General features: G+C 37.8%; 1 long non-coding RNA gene across 1 annotated transcript; it reads right to left on the reverse strand.

Moving 5' to 3' along the window:
• Nucleotides 1-17,064: 17,064 nt before the first annotated feature.
• Nucleotides 17,065-20,550, reverse strand: LOC105354575. The gene is made up of 3 exons (XR_909171.3): nucleotides 20,318-20,550; nucleotides 18,658-18,728; nucleotides 17,065-17,782 (listed from the first exon to the last, which is right to left on the reverse strand). It is a non-coding gene; the product is annotated as an uncharacterized LOC105354575 (long non-coding RNA).

Raw genomic sequence — 20,550 nt, forward strand, 5'->3', positions numbered from 1 at the left:
TGTGTTCAACTTTGCTGTTCCAGTCATGATGCCGAGCCCAGACTCTACAACATTCAATTCCTGGGGCTGGCATGCATCAAGCACCACCACTGCTGCTGCTGCTGCTGCTGCTGCTCCAAAACACCACGCGTGCAGCCTCCGTCTCTGGTGCTCCACAACACCATGCGTGCGGCTCCCATAGCTGGTGCTCAAACACTACTTATGCAGCTCCTGCGGTGTGCCTTTTTTTCCTGTCCCAAGTCCGGCTGTTCATCCTTTTTAAAGGATCAACACTCCAACCCACCTTGATCACACACATGTGACTTAGCAGATTTGCCATGAGCCATTCAAGGGCCCTTGGAGTTTTAGGTTACACAACCATGATCAATAAAAAACAAGAATAAAAAACATAAATGGTACAAGTAAGAAAATCCCCCTGTGACAATAGCATGAAGAACATCAAATTGTATTTCATTTGTGGTGATTACAATTATATTAATTTGTTCTTTTTAATGTATATTTTAGGTAGGAGAAATGTGAAAATGCATGTTTTTGCATGGCTAAATACAGTAGTTTGAATTATTGAAACATGAGGGGAAAATCGTCATCACTGATTATAGCTAAGGCAAATGTATAAGCACTGATATAAAACTGTGTTTATAATAACTTACTTAAAGTCCCACTCTGGACACCTTTGGATCTATTTTCAAAATTAAAAAAACCTGTGTCGTTGTCTAAGATATAATATCTGTAGAGCGGCAGTAGTTCAATAGAATTTTGCCTCTGAGTTGTGAGGGGGAATGTTGGAGCAGACTAACCCCGCCCCGCCCTGTTGCTGAGAGCTCTCTGTCAAGCAGAGCAGGGAGTTTATGATTCACCCAGCATATTTTCTTTAATAAGCTCTTTTCAAACAGCCTTTTCTCATCTGTTCCTAATTCACAACAATTTGAAAAAAGAAATACTCAGAAATACAATTTTGAGCTTAATTTACTTTATATACTGTATGTCCTCCATCATCAGAAAAATGCAACAAGAACATGTTAAAAACACCATTTTCATCGTGGTGGGTCCAAAATGACAGTTTTTGATTTTGTGTTTATAATTGTACATGGTTCTTCATGCCCTTTTTCCCTTCATCCACTGTTCTTGTCTAATCTTAATATGCAGGTGGCTTCACTCATAACTGTTGAATTGGTTTGCACAGCCAAAAACATTAAAGCACTCACTTTGATCTGAGTGGCGGTTTGCTCGATTGGAGGGAATTTCCCGGTATATCTTCTGCAGGAAGGTTCCTTTCTCTACCTTCCAATAAATACCAAAATGTCTTTCCTTTCTTCTTCCAGCTCTTCTGAAGCTCCTTGAGGCTTGCCCTTCAGGGTTGCAAGTCTTGCTCCTTCCTCTTCTTGAAGCTGCACTCAATCCAGCCGTTGTTCACTGTCCTCTGATCCTGAGACAGACAAGCCACCAACATTTTTACATTGGTCTCAGTGTTGAACTTCAAACGAACCCTTTAAGTTTTTTGAGAAGTTGTTACCCTGTGCTTGTCACTGAATCTTTCAGAAATGAAGAGAGTTTGTGGTTGTGAATGAAAATCACTGTTTCACTTCAATTTCAATGTGACTTTTCAGAATGGAAAGTGTTGGAAAAAGAAAATGTTGGACGGAAAGTCCAACATTTTCTTTTTTTTAACTTGTTCTGCCCAACAGCTAAGCAAACAGATGAGAGCTGAAAGCCTTTTGTGTTGGAAATATTTTACTTTTACAACAGGGGTTATGAATCTTATGATACACCAGATGTATTTATTAAAAAAAAAACATTTTGTAATTTCACCTAAACTTTATTTATGTTAATTATATTTGTAAATATTTTTTGTTGGACTGGACGGAAAAGAAAAGGAGGAAAGAAGAGAGAGGGATGACAGATGAGGGGGGGGGGGTTAGAGGGGTGAATATCGTAGCGAGGGTAAGATCATGAAGCGTCAGAAAGCAACAAGTTGCTGGAGCTTTATAATCACAACTGACAGATTAAGATGCATGAAAAATCTAAAATGGGCGGGGCCTGTCCACACACACACACTCAAACGATACAAACACACCTGTTGGCTCCAAAAGTGTTCACACACAAACAAGTCTACATGGACATGCTACCACTAACATTCACACACGCCTGCTTATGCATTCAGACTAACACATGTGAAACATTTCATTCAGTCACGCAAACTGTTTGTGCAAAGGTGAGATGGCAGCTGTGCTCGAGTCAGTGTTTATATTTTTCTGGGGTGTTTTAGTTTTTTTCTTGCATAAGAATTTAATTTTTAACAAATAAAAAAATACAATAATGATGATAAAATAATTTTTAAAGTGTCTCAATGGCTTCATCAATCAAGAAAAAGACTTTGAAAGGGGCAGAAATAATACGCTTACTCTTTCTTGTTACCGTTTCATTGCCCCCCACCCCCACCCCAAAAAGCTTGCATATTGTATTGTTTTGTATTTGTAATCGTTTTGTCGGAATGAAATGAAAAAAACTTTTAAATTCAAAAAATTCTAACACTTTTTTCAGTCTTCAAATTAAAAATAAAGAAATAAACTTTGAACCCCTAATGTACACCTATTAGCTTCAGTTTTTGCAGACAGAAAACTGTCATGAAAGCATATTGTCACACTGGTCATTATAGACTATAAACATGTCGGTGTAGATTCTCAGTCATCCAGGTCATGATTAAATGAAGTTTTAAAAACTTGAAATGGACAAAATTTCTGGTTTGAAGATGTTTTGCCTCTCATCTTTAGTTCTGTCCAACTGGTGTTGATCTTTTATGGCCAATGAAGTCCCTTAACAACCAAGTCGTTGTCTTCCGTATCCCTGAGTTTCAGTAACTCGGAAGAGCGCTCTCTGCTCTCTCATTCAAAGTAGCTGCGAGTGCCGATAAGTAGATGCAAGAGAGGGAGTGGCCTCACGCTTCACTCCCAATAAGATTTTCCAAAAGTAAACTCGACCATATGAAAGCAGTTAATTGTCTCAACCTCAACCTCTCTCTTTTCTGGATGTTCCCATGTTAAGTACTCTGCAGAAAATGGCAGGCAGTGACGGTGACAAACTTTCCAACAAGAGTTCAAAAAGACTGATGCTGACAGCAATGTAGAGTTTGGAGACCTCTCCACTGTTAACAAATATCTACATGGATATAAGAATGCCTTTCCTCAGCTCCATCGTTTGTGTGTGACCTCCATTGTGATTGGTGTATCATCTGCAACATGCAAAGGCTGTTTCTCTACTTTGTTTTGAGTTCTTATCCCTTTCGGCTGCACAATTCTACATGAAAGAAAACAAAATTTAGTTATTTTAGCTCATGAGAAGGCCATAAGAAGAAGCCTGGATATGGACTTATTTGTTAGGACATTAGCACAAAAGAAAAAACTGATGACTAATGCTGTAATGACAGAAATAAGCCAAGCAGTGTGTTCAGAACTAATAAAACTAAAGTGACAAAAAAACATAAAAAGGAAATAAAAGACAAAAACAAAATTACAGTAAAAAAACAAATACCTAAACAAATAAACAAACTTTAAAATAATTAAATTAAAAAGTGACAAAAATAGATAAAAATAAATTAAAAAGACAAAAAATGAAATCAAAGATAAACTTAAAAATTAATAAATGAAAACGACACAAAGTATGGGATAAATAAACAAGATGTTAAAAATTAAAAGACATAACAGAGATTGCTAAACAGACAGACAGAAAATAAAAAATAAAATTAAAAATCACTCACTCAAAAATAAATACATTAAAAAAATATATAGCCTCAAAAATAAATACATTGAAAAAATATATAGCCTCAACAGGGCATAAGCGAGTGTCACACATTTATGTCGATCCCAAGCCCAGGTTCCTCCCTGTTGGTGGGTCGCTTTCGTGCTTTAGTGAAGGTATGTGGTATTCACAAACCTCCAGAGCGTTCTGGACGTGTAATTTTTCCTTCTTGGGCTTCTAACGTGCCCACTACTACAGAGTCATAGACTTAGACTAATAACTTACAAGTCAGAGACTTATAACGGGTGAAATCTGCAATGACAAAATAAAATTGCTGCTGATATGTTTGCTCTTTGCTAATAACAGATTGTCCTTTCTAACCCCTTGATGCCTATTGATCCAAATACCCATAAACCACTGCTGCTCCAAACTTAAGTTAATTTTTACTTGAAAGCAAAAACACAAGTGTTTTTTAGCTGGAAATAAATTCAGGCATCAAAACCAAATGTAAATAAGTTTTAAAAAAACACAATGTAACTTTAATTAGACAAGTACTTTTAAAAATACTTAGTGCTCGCAAAAAAAAAATCATTTTAAAAAGAGTGTTGTTTTGATTATATTTCCAAGAATATTGTGCTTTCAAGTAGCAAAAACTGCTTATAAGCTGATGCAATCTGCCCTGAAACCACAAATGTCACAGGTGCAAACCTTTCAGTCACGAAAAGCCAACTGCCCTGAAGACGTTGAAGAAACCCAGTCGTCTGAATACTTCCTCTTTGCAGAAGTTCTTAAAAAAAAAAGAACAACTAGAGAAGAATGCATGTTTAAGAAAGAACTGGCAACTTTCCTGCACCTGTGTTTCCGATCTGTCCAACTCCAGGAGCTAACCTTCTGTGGAAATGAACGTGTCTCAGTGATGCACAACCACAGCACTTTCCAGTTGACGTTTGAGGCGAACAGAAAAAAAGAGCTTTAATTTTGGAACAAAGCATCACAAGTGTGACAAAAAAAGCCAGAGTTGGCACTAACACTGAACACACACCTAGGCACTTTAGAAACGTTGGGCACCACCTGCTCGTACACATGTCCCACAGCGTGGAGGAAAAAGCATTTCCCTAAACTTGCCATCTGGGGAGATTCTGGTGGCTTTTCTGAGTAAATTTGCACAGTTGGGGTTTTTCCTAAAAAAGTCATCTCTAGTTGTGGAGCAGAGGAAGTGCGTCAGCAGAGCAGTAACACTTTTGGATAAAACCCATCCATTCACACAAATGAGAGAAAACTGAGTTTATGTGTAACAGTGAGAAAAATCGGGGTTACTGTCTGTATATAACCTTCAACAAAGTGAAAAAAAAGTTGTTAGGAATTGTTGTCTTTAAAATTCTATGTCAACCTCAGCTTCTGTGGTTTAAGTGTGTTTGCTGCTGATCCGTCTTGTGTTCCCCTTTGTTTTACCTGCTCTCTGCAGTCCTGCAGCAACTTTCTACCGCAGACATGCACACCACAGCAGTTCACTTCACTGCCTTGGGCTTTGATTTGAGACGGAAAATCTAATAAGTTCAAGTTCAGGCAAGCTGAATCTATCGTACAATCAAGCCTTAGGAGAAGCGACGTTGAAGTTTAACAAGAAAAAGTCATGAATTTTTCTCAAATATTTTATCATACATTTTAAGAATTAATAGTTTCATATACTGATGTCATTCCAACCGCTGTAGCCATGATGTGAATAATTCTGCTTTCTTCCAATTTATAGGAAAAAACTGGTTGGAGGTGTAAAGCTACTGGGCATATGACGTGAGTTCTCTTCTTCACACTGGCCAACCAGGGAGGGGCTTCTTCTTTTTGTTCTTTTGCTACTGTTTACTGGCGCATGTCCGCCACCAACTGTGTTCCTAACAATTGCAACAACACACCATCAGTAGGGTGAAACTAACCTGTCGCGTGTCGGTCTAACCCCAGCTCACCTTCCCTATCATTGGTAGAACTGCTTCACATTTATAGGAAGATCCGACGTCGAAGGATCAGTTGAAATAGGCTTAGTGCCAAATGTCAAACTGATTAAAATCCTGTGAATCTTGCTCCAGGCTTTTTCTTTCACAGCTCTATTATGATATGTAAAAGACTTGGAGTCATATAATTCCCTCCAGGCACAAAATGCAATTATTAATTTCTCCTTCATGATAGATTTTCAAAGGGCTGGCACTTCCATGAATTAAAAGGGACATCATCACCATCAAATCTGAGTCCCTGATTGGTCAAAATCCAACCTGATTTAACTTTAACTTTCAATGACTGTGCGTTTTGTACATAGAGCCTAAAAACGGTTGTAGAAAGTTGCAAAGCTACAGTACAACAAAGTTTTGAATGCGAATTACCAAAATGTGCTTATATGTTTTTCATAGACTTTTAATTGGAAGTGGTTGCTTGAACTTGCGTTGCCGAGGACGATGTGACAGTTGCGTAAGGCATTTGATGGCATTGATTGTATAAAGATGGATGTCTTGAGGGAATGCCAGAAACAAGAGAGACTGACTACCAGCTTGGAATATTTCAGGAATGCACCTTCACTTCCAGTTCAACTAACCTGCAAAGGCCCACAAACTCTTAACATGAGTATCAATGATGAGTACATGATTATGTAATACAAGCATTTGGTTTCTACTTTCCACGCTGACTATGCGATGCAGGGACTTCCTGCTCACCCCCCACCCCTTTACTTTGAAACTGATATCCAGGGTATGTGCTGTTTCATTTGTTTTCATGCCAAGGACTGTACACACAAAGCATATATCAGTCCTGCCTAAAGGAGCAGGTGAATTTCAGCTAATGTGTTTATGTGTTTACTTTAAGAAATGTCCAATTTTTGTCTTTATGATGTTGCTTCAGAGGAAAAAGACATATCAAGCTAGCAGTGATCAGTAAAACACTTGTTTTATATGCACAATATGAACATCCACCTTTGCAAAAGTTAAGAAATTGTTTGTTTTTGTGAGCGAAGAACAGACACACTGCAGAGGCCAGCTCTAGGTTGACGTCATGAAAAGGGCGGCACCCACAAGGAGCGAAAGGCGTTGCTTCAGAGATCGAGTCGTCTTACTTCTATGTAAGAAAATGAGCTTGTGAAAAGAACAAATTTTCCTACTTAATGTGTTCTGTAGTGTTCTTCAGCCTCTGGTGTCAGACAATTACGTTGATGACCAAATAAACACAAAGAAAACTGAACATTAGCGTACATGTTACATGTTTTAGTTTGATTATACATGTTGCTTTGATTTTTCCAAAATAAGAAAACTTGTGTTGTTTTCTAGGACATAGTTTCTGCCAAGCGGCTGGAGTTCATTCAGAAATTTTCCTGAGCTTTGTGTGGGAATGTTGGCGCTGAAAAACCCTATCCTCTCTTTCCTTTCCTATTGCTGAGAGCTCTCTGTTTACATGCTCTCCCGCTAGCTTACAGCAATTCACACTTCCAAACTAGCATTACAAGAAAAATGGCAATTAATTTTGGAGCTATCCAGCCATACAATTTTGAGTGAGATGCCTGCTTGGGCGAGGAAAACAAAGACATACATGGATCTAGTCTACAAATGGTTACATCTGAGTGAAACGGAGCAAGCAGCCTGTTTCTATTGTAGCTTGTACGTCACAGCTAAAAGCCTTTTCCAGTAGCATTTTTTTGTCTGCTCCTCATTCACAATGATTTGAATAAAGAAATACTGAAAAATGCAATTTTATCCTTAATTTTCTTTATATATGTCCTCCATTGTGACAAAAATACCAGAAGAACAAGTTAAAAGCACGAAAAATAATTTTTTTGTCAGAGTACGTTTTTAAGTATTATTAGCGCAATGCACAGGAACCAAGTCATGGTGACTCTGTTACTTCAATTTACAAATCAAAATAGGTGTAGGGGTTTAGCGATTCGTTTTAACAACGGTTTGATTAATATCATAATTTGTAATTGACGATCCAGTTCATAATCGACATTGGTTCCTTTTGAACGATCCGACTCACTTACCTAAAATTGATACAGTACTTCTTTTGCCAAAAATTCAACCAGTGTGACTGAGAGATAAATACCTGTGCAGGTGAAGTTTTCCAGATTCCTTGTATTCCTTGCAAGATAATCAAGTGTAATGTAAATGTGTGTACAAACAAACAAGTAAGCGAAAATTAAGGGAAAATCCATTTATAATTTAGCCTCATAAAGTTCAGCCCACTGTTGTTTTTCCACATGAAAATTATCCAAAGGAACGCTATTAGAACATTCTACCACACTGTATGCCATACAGTGTATGGTCACATGTCCTTGCAAAATTCAAAGATTTTCCACACATTGGACTGAAATGATGGCTTGATCTTTTTTAGTTGCCATCACGTATTTTGTTCACAGTGATGGCACTTGGTCGTTTTTATGTTGTATTAAAATAAGCCTACTATGCCCCAATCCAAATAGTATTTTTACAACATTAATATGATCGATTTATTTTATTAATCGATTAATCGTCATACCCCTAACATGGTGGCTAATATTATTCGTGATGTCTGACTGTACATTGTTCATCTGAGAATCTGTATAGATATCTGAGCCAAAGTGCACTTTTAATTGTAGTTTGGGGTGTTGTGAAACAGAATTTGCTTCATTATAGTTTACAATATTTATAACAGATAAAACAAATGATGATGATGATTAATGTTAATGGAGGACTAGGTGCAAACTGCACAATCCACCACTAGGCATACAGTTGGGATATTTTACAATTTTTTCCTTCTTTTTTCTGTTTCTGAAAAACATACATTGAAGCAATACTAAATAACTAAATTGCACTAATGACTAAAATTAAAGGTGGGAATTTACATACAAAGATACGTTGTGTTTGCTGCTGTGTAGTTTCACTGATGCAATGTCCGCGCTCCAACATTAAGCGGGAACATCTGTGTAACATGAAGTCAGTTTCTCTTTAGATCCAGATAAGTCTGTAAATATATCACCAAAGGCTCATTAAAGCAGCACAGACGTTCTCTCTGCTCTTGTGTCCCTCTGATGGAGCTGATCAATGGTTGGAAAGCAGGAAGCTGAAAGTTAAAGCGGCTCAAATGGCCACATTTTCTTTCATCTTGCTTCCTTTCAAAGCGCTTTAGTGTGTATGTACATAAACACACCCACAGAGACGAGGTAACGCACACTGTGCGGGGAGCTCTCTAATGTCCCACCATGCAGGTGTGTTAATCTTCTAAATCCAATAATAATGACAGTCCCGATCTTCATACAATCCTGTTGCATTCATTGGAGCAGCTGTATGGGTGTGTGTTTACAGATTAACCCACAGGCAAAGAGAAGTACAAGAGCCCACGTAGACACACACACGCACTCACACATTCAATGGATATTTTATTTACTTAGCAAGGGATCTGCCAAGTTGTTAAAGCTCACAAGCTATAAAAGACAGTTTTTAAATTTCTACGTTTGGCTGATTTTTGACTAAAATAGTATTTAAAAGGTTTCGTTTGTTTCCTTTTCAATCCAACTTCCTTTTATCTTTTTTACAAAGCCTTAAATTGACTTTCAAAGTGGGGCTATATGTGTGAAATTAAAGAAGCATTTACTTGAATTTAATTGTGTTTGAACACTTTCATTAACTCAACTCATTTTTAAACAAAGTGCAACTAATAGACAACAAGAACTTTTGAGGAATTGTGAATTGCGGTGCAGTGTTTTTGACAGGCTTAGTCCCAATGTTTGTCCAAGGGTGTCCAATAATTTAAAAAGTTGATACCTATGCGGTAAAACACGCAGCTCTTAAATGCTTCCTGCTTTCTGGCCCCAAATAAAACTCAGATTTTACAGCCAAATTAACCAAATCCGGCTTTGGGCCAACCAGCTCCACATTAGTAATAAAGCCATTTACTACTGAACTTCTAAAATGAATTGAAAACTAGAAGTAAGTAGGTAAGTACATTTTTATTTATATAGCACTTTTTGCTGAATAGAATTACAAAGTGTTTTACTAAAATAAAAGACAGCAATACTTAAACGCAGAAAGGTTAAAACATTCAACATGAACACGACCCGCTAAAAGGGGAGATTAAAGTAAAAAAGAAAAATCACTATCAGACTTACAGCAATGTAAAGTTTTTCTGAATTATTAAAGAGCCTTTTTATTTTGGCATCCATAAAATGATTTTTCTTTTGAAAAGTGGCAAGGGTTTTTGCAGTTTTTCTATTAAGCTTTTTGTTTCCTGGTCTCTGAGACTCCTTAGTGCTGATGTACAGGACAGGCACCTGGCTGTCAGCACCTGTGAGTATGGACTTCATGACTGCAGATTGTGAGTACTGTATAGCATTGCAGTTGGATTATAGGGTCAGATTGTTGGGAAGATGCCAAAATTCTGTGCTGATTACCCAAACGGAGTAGCATTTTTGGGTGAAGGCCGTTAGATGGTGTGGTCTGGCTTCCTCCCAAAAACATAAAAAAGGATACCATTATTGGTAATTCAAAAAATGGTGGAGTTGTACAGTGGTGTAGTAGCTTTACCTCACAAGCAGCTGAGATAGAGGACCGATGGATGGACCAATTAATTATGTTTAACATGGAAATGCTGCAGCTGACTTCTTCCAATGTTGTGTAATACAAACGCACAGTTTTGTTGATTTAAAATGGGTGCTCCAAAAAAAAAAAATAGCGGAATTCAGAAGGAAAATTGAAAATAAATGGTCAAAACAAAAAAGATAGGATAGAAAAGAAACAATTTTCATGTAAAGTCAATTCAGATGTTCACTACTAAGCTTATCTAAAGGTGTAAAACAAAAAGCAAGAAACATCCAACTAATATTTATGTACCATAAATGAATAGAAAAGAATAACGTAATAGCCAATTTACCAGTAATTGAATGATTTTGAATGAATGTGATATTTTGAATGAAGATGACAGTGTTGGGAGGAAAGACCAGAGGTTGTATATAAAAAGAAAAATTGAATGAAGGACTTCAAAACTGAGAGATGAAAGGAACGATTTAAAGGGTGATACAAAGGTCAGAAAGGAAGGAAAAGTATGTGTGGGGTTTAAGTAGAACAAAGACACTAAAGAAAAGATAAAAATGAGCAGATGAAAGTAAGAGTGAAGGAATATGCATGCTATGAGAAACCATGCTCATGTACAAAAAGAAAAATAGAAAATATATGTTTACAAAAATACTGATTAAATGTTGTTTTCTTTGCTTTTTTGGTTGGGTTTCCAAGAAATATATATATTTTTTGGTGTTTGAGGGGTAGCATTAGGATTGACTGTAGAAATACACATCTGTTTACTCCATTATATATCTGCACGTTTCAGCAGAGACAGTTCCAGCTTTAATTAGAGTTATACTCGTGAAGTGGCAGAAAAAAAGGGAAAGGAGAACAAAAAGTAATAAGCCGTGAAGTACTAAAGAAAGAACGAAGGAGCTAATTACACAGAAGAGGAGAGAAAAGTGGAGAAAGCGGCTCCTCATTAAAGTGTGGCTGATAAAGTAGAAGACTGCTGCTTTGTCATTAATGCTGTGATGCGCTCCTATGTGTAAAAGTGCAAATACAGCTCTGCAGCTGCATGCTTGATGTTACGTGTGCCTGGTCACAGCCCGGGGGCTCGACTGACTGACTGACTAATTGTGCCGTCTGTTCACCATAACAGACAGACTCCCATGCACACACACTCAGATTATGCAATCATCATCAGTATAATCTTCTTGGCCTGGTATTTTCTGAGGTTTTTTTTCCCCTGAGAGATGAATATCAGCACATCTAGATTACTACATTGTCTGGAAATCCTTGTCTAATCCCTGACCTCTGCTCTTAGAACGCTGTCCATCCATGTTTCCATCCATCAGTCCATCCTCATGGCCATCCAGCATGGAAAAAATAATCTTGTAAAATTCCCTTTTCTCTTAGTCTGAGTGACATTTTTGGCCTAGTTTTAAGTTACATTAGTGAAAGATTTTGCAATTTCTAAACTCTTTCTCAGTACTTGTTTTGCTTGATGTTACATAAAAGATGAGCTGATGTAAGTCTGTCAAATCACTATGGTTTGTTTATGGATATAAATTAAAGCATGCAATCTTTTTTGTTTTTGTTTGTTTGTCCTTGGCTAGAAACTGAATCTCGAACCTGCAAAAGCACATTTGTTTGAAATATTTCATTGCTAGAATCTCATTTTCCAAAAAGAGCAAAGAGGTACCATGCCAAAGAGGGAGTAACTTCAGAGACTCATTCATAATAGGAGTGCTTTTACAAATGTTTCTTCATTCATGTTTCTCAGCACTTTTTTTATACTGTATTTTGGAAGAGCTCATCAGAATTCAAGAGCAGAGCAAACAAAAGACCCCTGCTACGCCTAAAACTAAGGGTCACAGTGTAAGTGCAGCTAAAACGTGTTGTAATTCCTCCAGTGTTGATGCATGTGGGTTTTGAACCAAAGACTGGAAGTAAATCCAAAAATGTAATTGATGCAACAAGTTAGTCTGAAAACGCCAAGTGATCCAACAAAAAAAATTACAAAGTCCTGTTAAAAGTATGTATTTGTTCATGGGACATTTGTGTTTTTACTACATCAGGCAAACACAAAGGACCAGGAACAGCACACCAACACAACCAGTCGTAAACCACACCTCAAATTGTTCCACATATTTCTGAGAACTGAGCCCTCCGACACACAGTTTCCATGCGTGTGTTCTTTGAAGTTTTGTGTTTTCTCTGTAAAGCACTTTGGGTTACACTCGAGTTCAGAAAGCTTCGACATTTCATTTTACCATGCCTCAAACAGAGAAAGGTATTATACCAGAATGTTTGCTTGCACATGTACCATGACAGAAACAGAGCCGCATCTGTCCATACAACGCGCAATAGTAAGATGTGTTTTGTTTTTTTTCAAATTAAAAGTGGTCTCTAATGCAAAAATATTTCTATGGGGTAAGGAATCAGTCATTAGAAACATATTCATAATGACAAAATTGTGCTCAAATTAATACTTTGTGCACAACTAAGCAGACAAATTTGAATACAACATTTAGTTTTACATTAAACATGTCTGTTTTGAATACGATTTGTCTTTGTTTTGAATACCACTTTTCTTTATCTCATATAAGACATTTCTCCTGTTAACTGCCAAAAATACGTCACTGGGTCACAGGCATACTGTATATATCAAGTCAGGAAACATAGGCTACGTTAACACTGCAGGCTGAAACAGCCTGTTTCCGATTTTTTTGCCCCGTGCGACCTGTATCTGATCTTTTAATGACAGTATGAACGACGGAGATACGATCTTTTCAAATGTGGTCCTGAATCTGATACGTATCCCATCTTTTGAAATACAACCTCTGTCTGAACGGCCAGGCCACATGAATCCGACCTGTACGTCATTGATATGCTCCAACATCATCATTCTGCGTTGAAGTCAGAAACGAGAACGTAAACATCAACCATGGCAGACGATGCTGCTGAAACCAATCAGTGGAAGGGAAGCGAGGTCACCGATTGGATTAATATTTGGGGTGACAGCTCTAACTCCAGGGCTCTTATTGCAACTGGGCGGTTTTTGAAAAGATTTCCAACGAAATGGCCGAGCGTGGGTACAGACGATCCTGGCTCCAATGCCAGCGAAAAATAAAAAGCCTCCGAGCCAAATACAAGGAGGTTAAAGACTGGAACAAACGAAGTGGCCGTCAACATATCACCTGTCCATTTTACAAAGAGCTGGACCGCATTTTGGGGTATAAGCTCAGTGTTCAGCCACTAGAACTGTTGGACAGCTGCTTTGGCCAAGAGGAGCCCGAGGAGGAGAGAGCAGATCACCTAGCTGTCGCAGCCAGCCTGGCTAGTCGACTCCGCACCCACACGATTCTCTGTACCGACTTGAAACACTGTTTCACAAAATGCCATGGCCAATAACCTTGCTATCCTCCTTTTTAATTTTCTTCTTAAAATGACAAGATTGTAATTGTGCTGGCTCCTTTGTGAAAATAAATGTAATAATACAAAAAGAGCTTCGCTGTTGACAACACTGTTGTTGGCATCCATTGTTAACGTTAGCTACTTCCGCAAACAACGAGAGATGTTATTCACCGTTGAGTACTCTTATGCGCATAAGGGGTCACTTCTGGGTCATTTCAAGTTTACACAGGAGATCACACAGTTTTGTATTTAATTGGAAATGTTAACGGTCTTGCAAAAAAATCAATTTTTTTTCAAAAAATCGGAATTTAGCATTAAGCCCTGCAGTGTGAACGTTGCCATAGATTATTCACATCACGCATGTGCATTGAGGTTTTGATTTTCATACTAAAAAATTTAGCTTATAGAATGTTATTTATCTCATAACATAGAAATTATCTTGTTACATAACTCAGTGACTCTCAACAGGTGATGGTGTAAACAATGTACCATCGGATAGTTTCAGAAGTAGCAGCAGACACTTGGAGTGGGCAATTTTGATCTGATACCATTGTTCATTAGGAGTATGATAAAAAGCAGGACAGAGACATTTGGCAAATACAAATGTTTGTTAACTAATTACAACAATCTGAACTGAACATGCATCAAATATAGAACATGTATATTAGTAATGGCATAATAAATAAGAAGAAGAAGGAAACAGTAACTAGTGCAAATTTTAAAAAAAAAGCTACTACAGTGTAACAAAAATGAAGAAAAAAAACAGCAACACAAACATATATTTTTCAAATAAAGGCAGCAATAATACCACAGTCAATTGCAAAAAAAAAAAAAAAGTAAACAAGAGCAACACTGTACTAAAGTTAAGTTTAAGTCTCATTAGTTGTCAAACACCTCACTGTGTGAAATCTGTTCTCCGCATTTGACCGCTGGGGGAGCAGTGAGCTGCAGACACAGCTGCTCAGGAACCAATTGGTGGTTTAAATAAATATAAACAACACCAAAAAAATACTGCCATTGCGTGCAAATACACTATTTTACCAAAAGTCTTCGCTCACCTGCTTTGACACACATATGAACTGAAGTACCATTCCATTCCTAACCCATAAAGTTCAATATGATGTTGGTCCACCTTTCGCAGCTATTATAGCTTCACCTCTTCTGGGAAAGTTGTCAACAAGGTTGAAGAGAGTCTTTATAGGAATTTTTCACCATTCTTCCAAAAGTGCATTGCGGTCACACAGTGATCAAAAAGGCCTGCTCTCAGTCTCCGCTCTAATTCATCCCTATAGGTGTTTAGGCCAGGACTCTTTGCAGGCCAGTCAAGTTTATCCATACCAGACTCTGTCATCCATGTCTGTATGGACTTTACTTTCATCACTGGTGCACAACTTGTCTTGTTGGAAGAGGAAGAGGCCAAACTTTTCCCACAAGTTTGGGAGCATGGAATTGTCCAAAATTGTTTTGCCTTAAGCATTCAGAGTTCCTTTCACTGGAACTAAGGGGCAAGGCCCAAGTCCTGAAAAACAACCCCACACCATAATTCCTCCTCTAACAAATTTTACACTCAGCACAATGCAGTCTGAAATGTGCAGTGCTCCTGGCAACCTCCACACCCAGACTCGTCCATCAGATTCCCAGATGGAAAAGCATGATTCATTAATCCAGAGAAGGCATCTCCACTGCTCAAGAGTCCAGTGCGAAACCCCCCCAGCCACAGCAAGCTCAGTCAAAGTTCAAGCTTTCTCAGATGAATCGATGTTTTAGGACTCCATGTATGTGCCTGTGACGTATTTTTGACAGTGAGTTAAAAGGTCAAATTTCATATTCAAGACAAGCAAGTGTTGTATTCAAAATGCAAACAAATCATATTCAAATGTAAACTAAATGTTGTATTCATATATTTTTTTCAAAAATTGTACACAAAGTATTAATTTGTGAGCATATTTGTTTTTATGCATACGTTTCTTATTGACAGGTATCTCACCCCATACGTTTGTCTCACTCCAGAAAAGATCCACATTTCAGTTTAATTTGGCACAATGTTCCTGCACAAATCAGCAAGTTCATTTGATCACAGTTTAAAAATGCACTAATGTAAAACTTTTACTTTTAAGGAACTTTACTTTCTTTAAAAACATCTTGTAACTCAAATGTTGGAGGAAGTATTAAAAATACTTTATTTGCTTCATAATGAAGACACTCTGCAAACACAAATTCTCCTTACACACACTGCAGAACAGAGAAAGCATTTGAGCACTTGCCATTAACTGAGCCTCCAGATTTGAAGATGATAAAACACGCTCAGGCATATGCTGAGAAACCTTAGTCGACATTTATCATATTCTGCTTTTTTATGTGGTATGTCAGTGATATTTATGACTGCCAGCAGCATTTTTTTCTCCATCCATCCACAGTTGTTATTTTCTGTGTGTTTATAGGGGTGTGTGTACGTGTGTGTGTGACCACTTAGAAGTCAGCCACAGTTCAGATAACATTAAAACACAAAGCAACAAGGGAAAATCAAAACACAGGAAGCTGGTTCCAAACGGGGTTTGACTATTTGCAGTGGAAGAGTTAGCACAGACAAAAATAATCTGTAGTGCGAGAAGGAGACATGACCTGAAAGAGGAAGAAGGCTTTGCTGCTTTTTATTTGCAGTGATTGTGACGGGGAACAGAAGATCTTTGGTTTGCTTTAATAATCCACTATGTTTTTCAAACATTAATTTAAATGGAATGTTAGAATGTAAATTTAAAGAAAGATTGTATTTTGATTTAACCCGGTAAAAACAAGGGATTGTTTTGGTAATAATGAAAAAAAACTATAAGGAGACATTTTTTGTTGTGTTTTTGTGTTGCAAATATGTTCTTACCTTTATTGCCTCATTTTTCAAAATAAAAAAAGGTAAAATAGAAAAATTTAGATTAACAGATTTGTCACTGTGTAAAACAACCCAAACCTATAACAGTCACCAATGTCCCTATCAATAGCTGCGTTTCTATTACACAAATGCGCAAAACATTGTTTTTAAATTCTAGAAAGATATTGTCTCGTCGCACGTAATTTGTAAAATACGTGTGGCCAGCACTGCACTTTTTTCTTGGCTGCACAGAGGTAGAGGAAGGGTTAAAGTTGGAATTAAGGTCGCAGTCAGGGTTAAACTACCAAATAGTTCCTCAACATGGATGTTTCTGCAGCTCACCGCTCCTCCAGGGGATAGATCAAATGCGGAGAACACATTTTACACACCTAGGTGCGTGGCAGAAAATGGGACTTTAACTTTAACAAAAATTTTAAATACGTGCAACCAACAATAAAATGCAACCTTGGATGCAATTAAAATTTGTGCAAGTAATGCAGCAGTGCGCATATGTGCAACCAACATGATGTCAGAAAACATGCAGATGGCTGGTTCCAATTGGAACAGGTTTATTAGCTCAGCTAAAAGTCCACAAAGCAAAATCAGGGTCAGGCAGGCAGGGGTCAATAATGAGCATGGGGGCATCAGAGAAGAGACAGGGGTAGTCAGGATCCAGGCAAGATTCGGGACAGGCGGTAGGCAAACTGAGTCCGAGACAAAACATGGTCAGGAAATCAGAAAACTACGTCTGAATGTAACGATGGGTAATGCAGACAGAGTGGCATAAACAATACTTCACACTGAGTGAGGCTCAATGCAGTTTTTAAGTAGACTGCGAGTGATGAAAAATGAAAGTCATGTGTCATTTCATCCAGAAACTGGGTGCCAGGGTTGCTGGGAGAAGAAGTACACTCAAAACTCTGGAGACAGTTCCCGTTGGTGACCAGAGGGGGAGACAGAGCTCTGACGTCTGACATGTATTTCCATCACTTTTTGGCGACAAATGTGAAAAATGATTTACAGCAGATACATTTAAATTTCTGCCACTGAACTAGCGCTTATCATTATCTATCAAAGGAGGCGTTGGCGTCTTATGCTGGGTTCACACCGAATTTTTTTTTTCCATGAAAAATCCTTTAAACGCAATGCATTGTGGTCTGTATTGCTAATCTAGTTAGCATCAATCTTCACTGGTCTTTCACGGAGACTTCTGGGAAGTTTCTTGTGCACTCAAATTTTTGAATTGCAGATTTGGACAGCACTGCAAAATAGAGAATGCATTATAAACATACAACAAAATCTGTTTCTGTTTGATTAGTTGGTCAGTTGAAACACTTTGTGGTCTGGAATTTTACTGCTTTATTTTGTGCTTCGCAAAATACCATCTTTATTGAGCTAAATGAGAATTCAAAGGAAAGAAAGTCAATAATTTGGAAATATCCACATGATACTTGGAGGATTTTAAGAAAATGTAACAGTGTTTGAGGTTGTGACCCAAGCACATTTGAGTGTGTGGACTTTGCTTCACACAGTTCATCTGGTGGTTTTGTTCTTGTAAATCTCTTCCCTTGGCACCCTCAGACACACACTCTCATGTACTGAGACACTTTTGCTCTCTCACACTCTCCCTCCATTTATCATTGCCTTTCATGTATCAATAGCTCCATTGAGAAACTACCATGAGTGTCTCTGAGTGGATCTTGCTTTTGGGGTTTAAGCCTCCAGCAAACATCCAGAACCATGTTCCAACCAGACTCAAATGCAGAAATCCAAAAAGAACCATTGTAAGTTCATAAAATGTATCTGGGTTGATGAAATATTTCCAGAATGAGTTGCAAAAGAATTATTAATTCACATGACCGCTTTCTCTATTTAAACATTTTGGGAGTTTTCTGTTTTTGTTTTTAGGGTTTCTGTGTTAAAATGTGTCGTGATCTGGGCTTGGATCAGTTTAAATTGTAAATGCAACTTCAAGTTGCATAACAGCAGCATTAGTACAGAACAATGCATAGAAATTTACAAAAAAACATTCTGTGCATTAATTCTTTAACAGCACTATTCACATAACAACAACTGGGATACTCAAGAAGTGGGAAAGAGCAATGGACTTTCATTGGTAAAGACAAAGCTGCTCACATGAGAAATGTCTCCCCAGCTGTCCACATTGTTGTCAAAATCATGAAATTGAAGACGCAAACATCAACGATCTGCAAAAGAAATGTTGACGTTAGAAGGGATGAGGTAAATTTGATTTCTTTACGAAATTGCCCAATTACAAGATGATTTCTGTTTCTTCAAAACTTCCAATTGATTGCGTTCTATAGATGATCTCATTTTGGCCACTTTCCCATTATTTCTGCTGGAGTTGAACCGTCAAAGTCCTTTAAAAAGTGTTGTGTAAAGAATTATTGCTATGAAAACGTTGCTAATATACACACAGAAAAACATTTGCTGTATAACCCTTTCTCAGACAGGCTGTGGGCAAAACTCCAGACGTGAGCTCACAAGGAGAGTATCCCTTTAGTGCGGTGTCTGTAGTCCTCATGCACAGTTGTGGAAACAACTACTTGATCATAATTGAGCTCAGGTGGGTGCACACCTACTCAGATCTGTGCTTGCATATGCTTGTTCATCCCAAAATCACTACCACAGGAAAAAAAGAGTTGGTTAAGGAAATAAAGCTTGTGATAAATGGGAAGAAAGAAGCATGGACCTTTTCCACAACAATTAAGCTGCAGTGTCCCAATAGTCAACAGTACAAGTTGGAAAATCAATCAAATATTCCATTCATAAAAAGGATTTTAACGTCTCAATTGACAGTCATAAAAAGTTCAAAGTGAGTCATTTTGGATGACTCAGTTCAAAACAGCACTGTCAAGTCAAAATGCAACACGTAGAATTTCAGTTACATCATAATGTGTGAATAAATAAACAGTTCATCATTCAATCTCCACTTATCAGCTCAGATTCAAGTCCAGGGTTTTCAGGTTCACGGGTATTTCTGAAAGTTGCAAACATGTGACGAGCAGGGGAAAATGGGATCTGATCCACCAGGACATCAAAATCCTCCAACCTGGATCGTGCAGGTCCCCCTTGAGCTATCAATTTAACACTTAACAAGTCAGGATATGAATATCTAAGGGTTTTAGGGATTGGTCCAGTACCTTTATTGGCCTAAGATCTGTAGACATCCAAAGCTGCGCCTTGGCAAAGGAATCTTTGACAAGTTCTTTAACTGTTTCTGAGAAGGTGAGCTGTCAAGAGCAGGAAACTTCTGCCTAAAGACGAGCATTTGATCTACAGCAAGTTTAATGGGGGGTAATCACAGGAAACTGGATTTCATAAAGGTCTTAAGAGTGTTTGTAACAAGATAATTAACTTAACTAATTATTATTTTGCCAAGTTAGTTTAATGTTGTTGCCATTTTTTGTATTTTTGTTAATGTAACCTTATTTTGAAGTTAAAATATATCTTTGCTCACATGAATGCAAAATGTAAAGATTTATAGTGTTGTTGTTTTTTAACTAACAAAAAGGAAATTGAAGTTGTAATTATTTCTCTGCTTTTATCCAAAATAACAAGGGAGGAAAACTGGAACGCATAATCTCAGAGTTCACAACAAAAAAAAAAAAGGAGACCTCCGAAACAAATTTTCCATTCAGTGACTTTGGAATAACACAGAGGTGACCTGTCCTCATATTCCGGCCTCCGCATTACAATCTGAGGAAGCGGAAATGAAGTGTTCTGATGGTGCAGAGCTCAAAAACAATGCTGGTTTCCTTTTAAGGTGTCTTACCTCCTGCAGTCTGAAGTTGTGAATGCGTCTCTCCCCCTCGCTGTGTCCAGCACCTGTGATGTCACTAACAAAGAATCCCTCTAACAGCGTGACACAGGCTCTGGCTAATAAGTAACAGTTTCTGGTAGGAACCTTCTGGCTTTTTTGCAACAGAAACCCACTGTTTACAGTCAATAATTCTTATATACACACACACACAGACGTAACGTCACATGAATGTGTGCGTAATGTCT

This window comes from Oryzias latipes, chromosome 1, assembly GCF_002234675.1.
Source record: "Oryzias latipes chromosome 1, ASM223467v1".
In the NCBI taxonomy this organism is placed as follows: Eukaryota; Metazoa; Chordata; class Actinopteri; order Beloniformes; family Adrianichthyidae; genus Oryzias; species Oryzias latipes.